A 12,362-nucleotide genomic window follows, 5' to 3' on the forward strand; every position below is an offset into this window, starting at 1 on the left:
ACTCCCTTGATTGAAGGGTCCCTCCTCTCCCAAGTCTTGCTGCCTTGAAGTTGTTGTCAATGTTTCCGTAACAAGTACTTTTTACAGATAGGGTTGTTAGCCCTATGCCAACCCCTTTAGCCTCGGGGAGAGGTGATCCTGTTCGTCAGGCCTCTACACATTGACCTGTCCAGCATGGGAAGCCCTACCAGGAGCCTAAGCTCCCGCTGGCATAGCTCTCCGGGTCACAGAGGCACTCAAGCCCCCCCACCTCGGCAAGGTAGGATACATGGGGGAGACTAGCATGGGTGGCAAGTGATAATGGATCGGAGTCAACAAAGTGCCATGAGGTGCTGTAGGGGTTTTTTCGAACAGCCTTCAGTCACTACTCTTGTGCTGTCTTTTGTGCAACAACCTGACCAAAAAATGTCAGTCAATTTAAAGTTGATTTGCTCTTTACTTGGCCACAAAATACACTGCGGCTGTAACTCAGATTTCATAAAACGGATCCATGTACGGCAAATATCAGACACAGTGGATACAGATACTCTATATCTATTTGCTAGATCCTTTTCAAAAAGACCTAGTCTAAGCCTAAGTAGCACTAGGGTGAACTCCTGCCAAAGTGACAGTTTCCTCTTTACACCAGCTTTTGTTTTAGAATCAAAGTTTACACGCTGATGATTTCCATAGCTGAGGTTGGCTGCCCTTTCTTTCAACACATTAAAACATAGAATCATTGTGTCATGGTTATGGAAACCAGTATAAAAGGCAATGTCTGCATCATTATCTTTAAAGTCATCAATATCAAATTGTGGCTCTTTTTCTAAGCTATGTTTTAGTTTGTTCACTTCTTTCTTCAACTTGTCAATTTCTTCCTGCATTTTTAATTTCTCATTTTCCAGCCTTTGAATGTCTTCAGCTTTCTCTGTTTGAGTTTTCTGCAGATGTAGTTTGCACTTTTTGAATTTTACCAGCATCAACGCTTGCTATGACAGGAATATTTTCACTTACTCCGCAGTTAACGTTGCTGCCACTAGACATTTCTTGAACAACTATAGCATGATCAGAAGTACTCACTTCAGCCGTAGCAGGCATCTTGCTTGTGTTGTCTACAGCTCGAGAATCACCTGATGGCTTCTTACGTTTTGCAGGCAACTCGTATTTGAATATTTCACATCGACATTTGCTGGGGGTTTTCCAAGGAAAGATCGAAGGCAAAAGTGATTGCCACAAATTCTGGTGTTAGCCGAAAACTCTTTCAGATTATCGCTCCTTATAAGCCTTTTATACTCTTTTAAGAGTGTCTTATCTTTAGGCAGACAGTGATACTTCACTTCAGGGGAATTTCGCCAAAAATTTACGCAGTTTGGTACACAACAGTTCCGTTTTCCCATGCTGAGTTGTCTACTTTCCGTACCTACTCGTAAACATCCGCCATATTTGCTCACTCTCGTCCCCCAAAACAGCCCCAGCATTCAGCGCGAGCCAAATTAGTTACCAGGGCTATTTTGAATTTCGGAACGGGCAATGAATAACACTTCTTAGTCAAAACACTTAAGTGTAGTCCTCACGATCCATATCAGAAACTATCTTTAGTAGCAAAGTCCTTAATAAATTCACTAAGCTTAGTCTTTTAAGTACAGGTAACATAGTCCTTAAGCCAGCTTGCCTCAGTTCTCTTCCGTGTTGATCTTTGAGGTTCACCGGTCTCTTCTGGTCACCAAGTAACAGCGAGCTGTGGTGGTGATTCCAGGCTTTGTCACTGATCCTTGTGTTGGGATCTCATCCATTTCAAGGGAAGCTGGTTTCAGTACTGGTTGCTGAACCAATGGCTACGCTACTGGCTGAATTCCTAACTGCTGTGGCTGGCAAGCCTGTGGTCTTTGTTCTATGCACCTTTTGACATGGCCTACATTTTACAATGTATGAGTCTGGATTATAAACTGCAGACAGCTTGTTCTGTTTCCACTTTAACAGCAACACCTTGTCACATTCTGCTATGTCTAACTCCGGAGCTCTCTTGTTAGCAGTTCCAGCAACTCGCTTCTGCTCTGCATTTTGATCTCGTGCCTGCTGATCTGAGGTAGCCCACCTCTCCTCTTCTCCATCCCCTTTAAATTCTGGCATCTTTGTTCGGATCTTCCTTCCATACAATAGCTCAGCCGGGCTAACACCTGTATTGGTGCGAGGTGTTGACCTGTAGGCAAGAAGATACGTACTTCTGAAGCTCTTGCTGCCATGCTTTCCCTTCAGCATGTGTTGCACGCATTGCCTTAAGAAACAATTTATTCTGCTGTTCAACCTCTCCGTACGCTCTCAGCCACAGTGGAATTGTCTTCTTGTGTTTGATTCCCAGCTCATCCAAAAATTCTTCCATCTCACGGCTTACTAGCACTGGATGAAATCATGGATTTGACTTCATTTGGCTGGAAGACAAATATAAGACAAATCTGATGTAACATTTGTCGGAGACAAAAGAAGATAAATGTGAGACAAATATGTCATCACATTTGTCCAAGACAAATGTATAACAAATGCAGTATAAATATAACACCATATTTGCACTTAGACAAATATAGGGTAAAACTGAATAAATTTGAAGCAGAAAAAGTGGTGTCTTAATCACTACATATCTTTCTTCTCATTGATTATTGAATGTTTTATCAGGTAGATGTCTGGGTTTGGGGTTTTTGAGCCGGGCTGTTATGTAATATCAACAGAGAAAAAAAGTAAAAGAAGGAAGTAGTGAATAAATAACCAAATAAATAACAACAAGGAATCATCTTGAATCAATTAACCATTACCTTTATTCTTTAAAATTATTTAAAAGTCATCAACAAACAGTGAAACAACTCTGTAAATTACTCTTTATACTGAAAGTAGGGATAACCTACAGGTTGTAGCTTCAAAAAATTTTTCCTGGCAATGTTACCCTAAAGGTAGGGTCACACTAGGCGACAAGTCGCAGCGACAGGTCGCCCCATGTGTAATTCTTCAAAACAAGTCGCTGTGACAAGGCGTTTTTTCGGTGCACAAACAGCGAATTTGGAAGAGTGGAAATGTGAACTAGTTTTCCAATTCAATTTGGCAAAAATACATGACACTCTCTCATTGGTTAATTTATATTTTGTCGCAGAGATTAATTGCAGTCATGGACACGTGCTGCAACAGTGCTGCTATCGCTCATTTTGTCGCTGCCATGTGTCGAACGAATTCAAACCAGATTGAATTTGTGTGACACATCACAGTGACAAAATTCTATCGCAGTGACTTGTTTGTTGCAAGAATACACCATGTCACACGAGGCCACATGTCGCAGCAGGATGTTGCCCCGACGTGTCATCTAGTGTGTGCTGACCTTAATGCCATTACATTCTAGCAGCTTCATTCTTGCTGGCAAAACAAGAAAACCAACGGGGGGTGTTGACATTATTTAAAAAGTCATTTTAAAATACCAGAAAATGCTGTTTTTCAAATGGTTTTTTCCATAGAAAATCCAAAATGCCCTGGAAATATGTTGCTTCTCACATGTTTTGCTACATCTAGTGATGACCAATCAATGAAACTAGAGTCGATACCAACTGATAATAAATAATGACAGTTGATTGATATTAGAAACCGAGGAGAAATTGACAATGAAAAAACCTGTTTTTATCACCAGTAATAGTGCAATATTATGATTATATACGGTCAATATCTAAACTGCAAAAGATTGATGACAGTCACTGCAATCAAGGAAATTTGATTTGCATTTTTAGCATATACATATACATGCAGTGTGATCTTGTGTCATGTTACAGCAAACAAATCTTGTGGTTCCAGAAAATATCCATACCCACCCCAAGGATGGTCATTAGAAATTCTTAAGGGGAGGGGGTCTCAAAAGCCAAAACTTTTAAGGGAAGTATGAAGCAAAACTAGAAATGCCAGAGGGGTGGGAAGGTCTGAACAGAAGAACCATCCTTAGGGAAGGTATGGATATTTTCTGTAACCACAAATTTTAAGAAATATTTTCAGCAATCATGGTTTTGACAGCTAAACTCAGAAAATGCCCGAAATATTGCAGGAGTTGTTGATTGTTTAGTGACCAATCACAAGAAAGTTCAGGACATGCAAGCAAAACTCGATACCAAAACTGAGTAAATTACTGTTCTGGTGGTTGACCTTGCAACATACATGTACCGGTAGTAACATTGCATAATTTCTGGTGTTAAGGTTTTTTGAGTTTCCCAGTAAAATACAGTAGTTGTCAGTAGCAACATGCAAAAAGCTCAAGTTAATTCTAATTACAAGTAAATTTTTCTTTCTAGTGGTAAAACAAAGAGAACATTTTCTCTTTTCCATGTTTGCGCAGTTCCAACAAATTTACATTGAATCCTTTGAACAGGAAGGAACGATGCAGGTCCCAATGGCTCAAAAATGTCCTTACACCATATTTCTGTGCTTCCACTCTGGCGCTTATGTCTGTCTGGGTGCCTCTGAAACCAGGAAACATAGGCCATGACAAGGGTTTTCCACTGTCCATGGATGCAAATGTTTTGTTTTATGTAGTACCGGACAACTGCAGGCCTTGCATCTGATGTGTCAGGATTTACTTGGCCACCGACTTCAACCCAAGGTGCAATGACATAAGAAGAACGCTCACTTCTTGAATCAAGGGAACCATACCGCTCACCACAGAATTCCACACAGGCATAACGATCAAAAATGACAGTTCCATTTCTGAAATCCACTCCGTCAATAAATGTTGAATACGACTCCATTAAAAAGTTAAGTTCGTCATCATCCAGGTTATCTACTCTGTGAGGAGAGATACAAGTACATGATCCATCATCCAACCAGAGGTTTGATTTGGTAACAGGGCCATCTGATAGAGATAACAGATCCACAGTGGAACTCATGTCCTGAAGAGGATCCATGCTTGTGTTTTTCATTTGGCTGAAAATAGGATCAAAGTGTTCACAAAATGTACTTGGAAATGGATGGTCTCTGATGTCTTGATCTCGAAGAAACTTACGCATTAGCTGAATTTCCACAGATCTTTGGTTCGTCTTGAAGTCACCAAGAAGGCCATTGAACCGTTCAATGGAAAACAGCCAAAAGTTATGCACTGGCCCATAGTCTATTACACAGTTGATAATATGTGAATGTAAATGCATGTTCGGTGTGACTTCCAATTGTCCATACATTGACTCAAACTTCTTACAGAACTGCATCAGTGAAGAATGTCCTTCAGACAGAGAGTTAATAGTGATGACGGGGGCTGTTAATATTCGGCAAGCTTTCACAAACAAAAGCCACAGTTTGTAATCTTCTGCTGAGAAAATTCTGAATAGACAACAGTCCACAGCTTCCACTGTTCTGATGTGAAACTTCCAAAACTTGATGCTATCTTGTTTGGGATCCGCCCCATGTTAGATGGCACTTTCATGTTGTCTATTAAATCTTGTATGGCTTTAAGGTCATTTTGTGTGAAAAGTTTGTTTGGAAGCCAAATGTTTTTCATCATATGTTTAGCTGTTCCTAGGAATAAATTATGCATAGGGTCAACTATTGTGAATCTGATGCAATCAAAGTATTCAAGTTGCATTAGTTCTGAGTAGCGAGTACCATATTTTGTTTGCTTCTTCTCACGCCCCTGGTAAGTGTCCTCTTGCAAAATTTCTTGGGCTTCAGAACGATGTTCTTCGTTTGTTCGATGAAGGCAACTTTCAAATCCTCCAAAGTTCATTTTGTCTCCAAAGCGTTTACCTGGGATGAACTCCTTTTTACATTTCGAACAGCTTCTTTTAGCACCATGTCTCAGAAAGCCACATAATTTTCTCGCAGCTGGCACATCACATTCTACTAACAACAATGCTGCAAAAAATTTTTGAGGTACTCTAGGTGAGCCTGAATGACGTACTTCAACTCCATCTTTCCAAAGTTGATTCAGTTCTCCAACTACTGGAACCAGGAATGGGTTGAGACTTTGTGGTTCACTTGGACCTGGAATAATTCCTGCTATTATCACGTTCTCTCTTTTGAACCTCTCACCACGAGGTAAATTCATTAAGGCCAGGTAAATTACACCAACACTATATGGCGAATGTTTATATGGCTGAAACCAGTCAACGTTCATCATTAAGGCCAAGTTCCCTTGATGGCTCATAAACCGCGAACCATCTGGAGCCTTAAAATTCCGCCATACCCTACCGTGGATCACATCTGTCAATAACCCTGGAATGCTGGTCCTTTCTCTTTCCCTCCACAGTTCACAACGTGATACAAAACCAGGACGTTGGAGAAAAATCTTTAGTGACTCAATAATGCTACTGTAACGGTAAACCTTCTTTGGGTAGAGTTTAGTTTTTCCATCTTGGAGTTTCACTTCTTTTAAAAGAACTTCATTGCAAGGTTTGCGATGAGCTCTCTGCCTGTGGTTTGGGAACTCAACAAATGAACATTCTCTTCTGTCGGTCACACAGCATGCTTGTTTACAAGAAGTCCCATGAAGACAATCTGATTCATTCCAATCTTGCACTTATCCTTGTTGAGGGTTATTTTTCTCTCTTGCAATCGGTTAAGCAATGCAACAAGGTTTCTGTCATGGTCTTTGGTTGTCATTCATGCACCACAAGTCGTCAGCGATGTTGGTGGCGCCAGGGCACCCAGCAATTTTTTGTCTAACAATGTTCTGGTAATGTTCTGGAGCGCTGTTAATACCAAAACTCAACCTCTTGTAGCGAAACAGTGAATCACCAGCTGAAAAGGTTTTGATGTCTTTGGATCCTTGTTCTAGCTCAATTTGATGGAAGCCCATGTTGATGTCAAGTTTTGAGAAAACAGTGCTCCCATTCAGTTCATCCAGCACCTCATCCACTGTTGGAATCGTTAGCTTTTCCCTTCATCCTTGTTTGGTTTGGGAGCAAATACAGCTGGGCTCGCCCATGTTGTTGGATCTGAAACCTTCTCAATGATGTCAAGATCAACAAGCTCATATAATTTCTTTGTGACTTTCTCTTTCAGAGGGTAAGGATTCCTTCTTGGTTACTGTGCTACAGGTTTTCCCTCCAGATCAATGTACAGTTTAAGTTGGTAGCCTGACAATTTGCCAACTCCCAAAAACACCTTTGGAAAACGATCTGCAATACCATCAGTGTCATTGCCCACAGAATAAACATTTACCACACCCCCAAATTCTGGTCCAACTGTCAACACCTGCAATCGCTTAGCTGCTGGACTACTGAGTAAACACCTTCCTTCTCCTTGCAATTGTAAGTTGAATCAATTCATTTACAAGGTCTGCTTCGCAGATTTTGTCTTCAATTTTCTTCTCTTCTACATTTGACAGGATTTCTTCATCAAAACTTTCAGGGTTCCCAATTTGGCATGCAGGGATTCCCTTTGCTGGCGAAGCTTCGTCACGTGTAATGTAATGTAAATGTTCTCGTCCAAGATGATAACATTGCCGGTCGAGGCATCCAATTGCTTGTTTACATCATAAGCGATGCGTTGAACGGTGGTTCTGTGTCATTCACGCATAGCCTTTTTCCTTTAAAAGTTTCCCTTTGGGTGGCATGACTGGCATCACATCGACTTGATAGGTCGTCAACTTGAAGAAAGAATATCACCACAGGAATTATCCGGCTTGAAGGACCATGTGAGAGAAGGCAACGCTATAGGGCGTTTTCGCTGGTTTCGTAAAAGGATTCAGAGGCTCTTTAGGTTTCACATCGATTTAATATCAATCTTAATACACACATTGTACAAAACTAACACAGCCCACATTTCACTCTTCGTCAATTTTTGGCCATCATTACCTTCTTTTGTATTTGCTGTGTTATTAATATGTGCTTTCACTGTTTTAAGCAGTTAGTTTCATATTTCAATGAATTTGATGGTCATTTCTCATGCCTTAATTTAGCTAAAATCCGTGACACAGTCCCTTTAAGTTAATAGTGCGAGAGTAATATGTCGAAAGGAACTTGGGGAGGGGAATATATTATTTACTTAACCTCTCGCGCCCCGAAAGACGCTTGAGGTCATTCAAAATAGACCTCCATCCTCTCGATCCTTTGCAGCTGTTGTGGCACAACTGTTGTTGTTGTTGCCGCTCCCTCTCCACGCTTCTCATACAGGTCATTCATGGTCTGCCTCGTCTTCTTTTCCCTTCCGGTGCCCCAGTCCAGTGCAGTTCTTGCGATGTTATTGCCACCTCTTCGTAGTACGTACACGATCCATCTCCGTCTTCGTAAATAAATAAAATCGACTTTGTTTAACGAGAGTTGCACGTAACAGTCTTGCAACTGACAAACCTGTGGCCCTCGGATTCCCGATCGAATTGGAATTTAGAAGTGTTGGCTTTTGTGGAAGGAAGAAAACCGGAGATCCCAGAGAAAAACCCTCGGAGCAAGGACGACCACCAACAAAAAACTCAACCCACATATGACGCCAGCTCCGGGAATCGAACTCGGGCCACATTGGTGGGAAGCGAGCGCTCTCACCACTGCGCTATCCCTGCTCCCCAATTACCTTTACAGATAATGGCTGTGTGTTGGTCCGCAGAAGAAATAAATCTCTAGAAAACATTGCATAACTATTTTGTCCCATGCTTTTCCTGAAAATATGCACAAATGACAACTACAGATAACTTTGACCTTTTTTCAAAGGTGGTAACTTTTATCTAAATGTCAGTACAAAATGTTTGTCATAATTTTGATACAAGATATTATTAAAAAATGTGTAAAACTTTTTCTGATCAATTCAACAAAATTGAAAAGCTATAACTGACATTAAAGTTATTAGCACAACTCAATATTGAAAATAACTCACGGAAATGTTATGAATCGGGTTCATATTCCTCTCGCCCCGCTGGTTGATGACCAGTGACCAATGACCGAAGATTTGTTTCGAGTTCCTGAGGTGGAATTTTCAACAGTTTTCACAGTTGTTACGGAATATGGTTTACACTGGATGCACTTTGTAATCTTCTTGCAATCTAACTCGGTTAGTTTTACAGTTCTGGGCCGGATTGTTCGAAAGGCGATTAACGCTAACCCAGGATTAAAAGATGATCGAGCTTTTAATTTCTCTCCTTTTGAAGGCTTTTCCATAGCTAATGTTTTGTGAAATTAAAGATCGATCCACGTCAAAACTGGGGGACAAAGAATATAAAAAGAAAACCTCAACGAAATGTTTTAAAATTGAATTCAAAATTCACGCTAATCCTGGATTAGCTTAATCGTGCTTTGAACAACCGGGCCCTGGGGTTTTTGTTTGACGTTAAACGAACGGCAAATTTCCTCTATGAGACACGCCTGTAGGGAATCATGATAGTTGTATTCAACGTTGCCAAGTCTCGTGCATGTTTGATAACACCCTGCAGGCGCGTCTCATAGAGGGAACTGGCCATTCGTCAACTTCGTTTTCCGTTATTTCCTCACGAAGGTTCTGAAAAGGAAACGCTTCAGACAAATATGGCGCTCGCCACAAATTGCAGACCACAGAGGTCAAGATCGCGTATGCGTAGTCAAAGTGACGGCGCGAGACTATAATTGCGCAATTTGCAAAAGAAGAAGTCAATTACTCTTTTACAATGACTGAGCGAATTTCTTTCCTTCGTTTTAAAATCAGTTTTGGCTTTTTGTTATTGTAAAAAACAAATTGACATCAGTTTTTTATGCGTCTGTCCTGTTATTGATGATAAATTTCGTCACATTGTCAAAGTTTGTTGTAGATCCGCTCGCCTAGCGGCTCGCGAATCTACAACACTTTGACAATGTTATGACGAAATTTATCATCAGTAAACAGGACAGACGCATAAAAAACTGATGTCAATTTGTTAAACAACGCGTTATGAATGAATCGCACTATTCTGGTGGCTTGTGCATCTTGACTGTCGTGGTAAGCAGGAACCGAGAAAAACCAGGAATAAAACAGGCTACTTAGAACCTAGTGTTACTTATAATTCAATTTATTTTGCTTTCTGTCGACTGCATGAACACTTCTTCTGTTGATTTTAATCTTTTTTATTTCTTTTGCAAAAAAAATCCTGCAGTCTGGGTCAAGAAAGCTTTTGGAAAGGTTTTTTTTTGTGTTTTGAAAATTAAACTGAAAACAATATGTCTGGATATTCAGTTGTGCTAAATCCGCGCTAAAAGCCTTCTGGTTGCAAGCCCGGAATGTTGGCAACAGAACGTGTCTTCTGGATATATCAGTTAGGCTTCTTCTCTCTCGCCCTCAACTACTTACAGTAATGTACGTATTGTGCACCATATTGATACGGCTGGAGGTATGATACTCGAGATTTCGGACACAGCGGAAAGTTTGAGATAGTGGAAGAAGGATATCTGAAATAATACGGAATATAAAATGAATGCTGGATGATTAAGATTGCGAGATGTTTGATGTTAGCAGTGGATATTCGGGATAGCAGGATGTAAGAAGCAAGCGTGGGAGGGTTTGGAAAGCGGGATGTAAGCTGTTAGCATTGTTTTTAGTATTCATCGAGAATGACGCTAGAATTATTTTCAATGCATAGAATTTTGAGCTAGTAGTGAAATTTGTTGAAGTTTCCTCGCCTTTGTAGACAAACTGTTGTAGAGCCGGTAGTTTAGTTTAGTTTAGTTTATTTTCTCTGTAGCACAAATTTACATTTACGAGAAAAAAAAACAAAAAAATTTAATAGCAAGAAAAAAAAAAAAACCGTGCGACAGGAGGCAGAAACAAGGCAAAGCCACAATTGATATCGACCCCCTGAGACAAGTTACTGACCATCTTACCAACCAGACGACGTCGGATTATCAAAATTCCTAACGATGTCCAAGCGATCATTCCGTTTTAATTGAATTTATTAGTTTCAATTTGATTAAGGTTTTGATTTGTGATGTAATCCGGTATACGGTAACATAAAAAGGAAGGAAATAACTGGCGGGAAATGAACGTTTTCACTTCAACCGCTGATCGGTCCAATGTGGCCAGACACGTGTCACTTGGCAGGGTCTTATAACCGACACGTGCCTACAATCCCAGACATAACCTCTTGGGAAGGTTGCACATATACACCGCAAATTCAAAAACTTCGACATAAATGTAGTCTCTAGGTAGCTACACAAGATGTTTGGTCCCCCCCCTCTCCCCCATATCAACGTTGAAGTATTTCTGAACATTATGATAGACAATATGCTGTGATTGAGGTCTGTAGGTAGACTTCAACATTGAATGAGGGGGGAGGGGAGTGCAAACTTGACGACCTTCCCAAGGGTATTGACGGGGATTGTCTGAGTCGGGCATAGAGCATAAAATATTCCATAACCCAAAAACTATGTACGCTATAAAGCTGAAGTTTGGTGTGGTCAAGGGATATAGTATATTCTTTCTTTTGGTCAAGTTGTAAGCTGAAGCAATAAAAACTTCCAATTAGGTGAAAGACGGTTTAAAAACGGTGTTGTTATTGCGTGACATGTTCTGATGTTTATAAACATTTACCTGTATGGAGTGTGTAACTTATTTGGTTAAGACGTCAAAAACCGACGTAAAATACTGAAAATACTGAAACTGTTCTCTACATGTCTCATTTCTCCGAACTAACATTGAAAGAAATGTATACAGCCAGTAAGGAGAATTAACATAAACATCTTCGGAGTAGAAGGGTGGAATTATTCGTTTTTGGGATTTGGTATGGTTAGTTCAGTTTTATTGCGCTCTTTAAAGAACACTAGAGACAATGTCATAGTTGTTTCTAAGTGACATTATTATTTACCGTATGCGAACGTTGTGAACAGTTTCCGTGACTTCTCGCAGGCGAGGAATAGTAAACTTAATTACACTGTAAACATTTCGTCTGACAGTACTCCACAGTTCTCCATGAGAAAATCGCGCCAAAGAACGCTATTTTAAGATATTTAATGCAGCTTTTCTTAAATATAAGTTAGGCAGTGAAACTCCAAGCAAGTGAGACGAAGCTTTTATCTTGAAGTTACGTTTTTGAGTGATTTTGAACAGTACTCCATTGAAAACTCGAGTTTAAAAGATAATGAGAATGATAACATTTCATTACCTTGTTTTGATGGAGTACTGTGTGTTTTCCCCTTCATAAAGCAACATGTACTTCAAGTTTCATGCCAACGAAATATTTCTTTATAAACATTAACCACGTCCGCGTACTTTCCTGTTAAATCAACTCCGAGCGCTGTAATTTAGGAAACATTAATGGAGTACTGTTGTATTTTCCCGGAGTACTGTTGTCTGCGATACACAACTTGTTAACAAGGTGTTGACAGCTGACAATAGAGATAACATTTATTATTCGACGTTTTCCAAAACTAAGCGAGCAAAGCAGTGTCCACACGGTACCAAGTTTAACTTCTCAGCTGGTGGAATTGGTCGCCAAAACCGTA

General features: G+C 40.2%; 1 pseudogene; it reads right to left on the minus strand.

Moving 5' to 3' along the window:
- Positions 1–3,780: 3,780 nt before the first annotated feature.
- On the minus strand, positions 3,781–6,784 carry LOC144642297 (uncharacterized; annotated as a pseudogene).
- Positions 6,785–12,362: the final 5,578 nt, after the last annotated feature.

Source organism: Oculina patagonica, chromosome 2 (genome assembly GCF_052425735.1).
Source record: "Oculina patagonica isolate OP01 chromosome 2, crgOcupat, whole genome shotgun sequence".
Lineage (NCBI taxonomy): Eukaryota > Metazoa > Cnidaria > Anthozoa > Scleractinia > Oculinidae > Oculina > Oculina patagonica.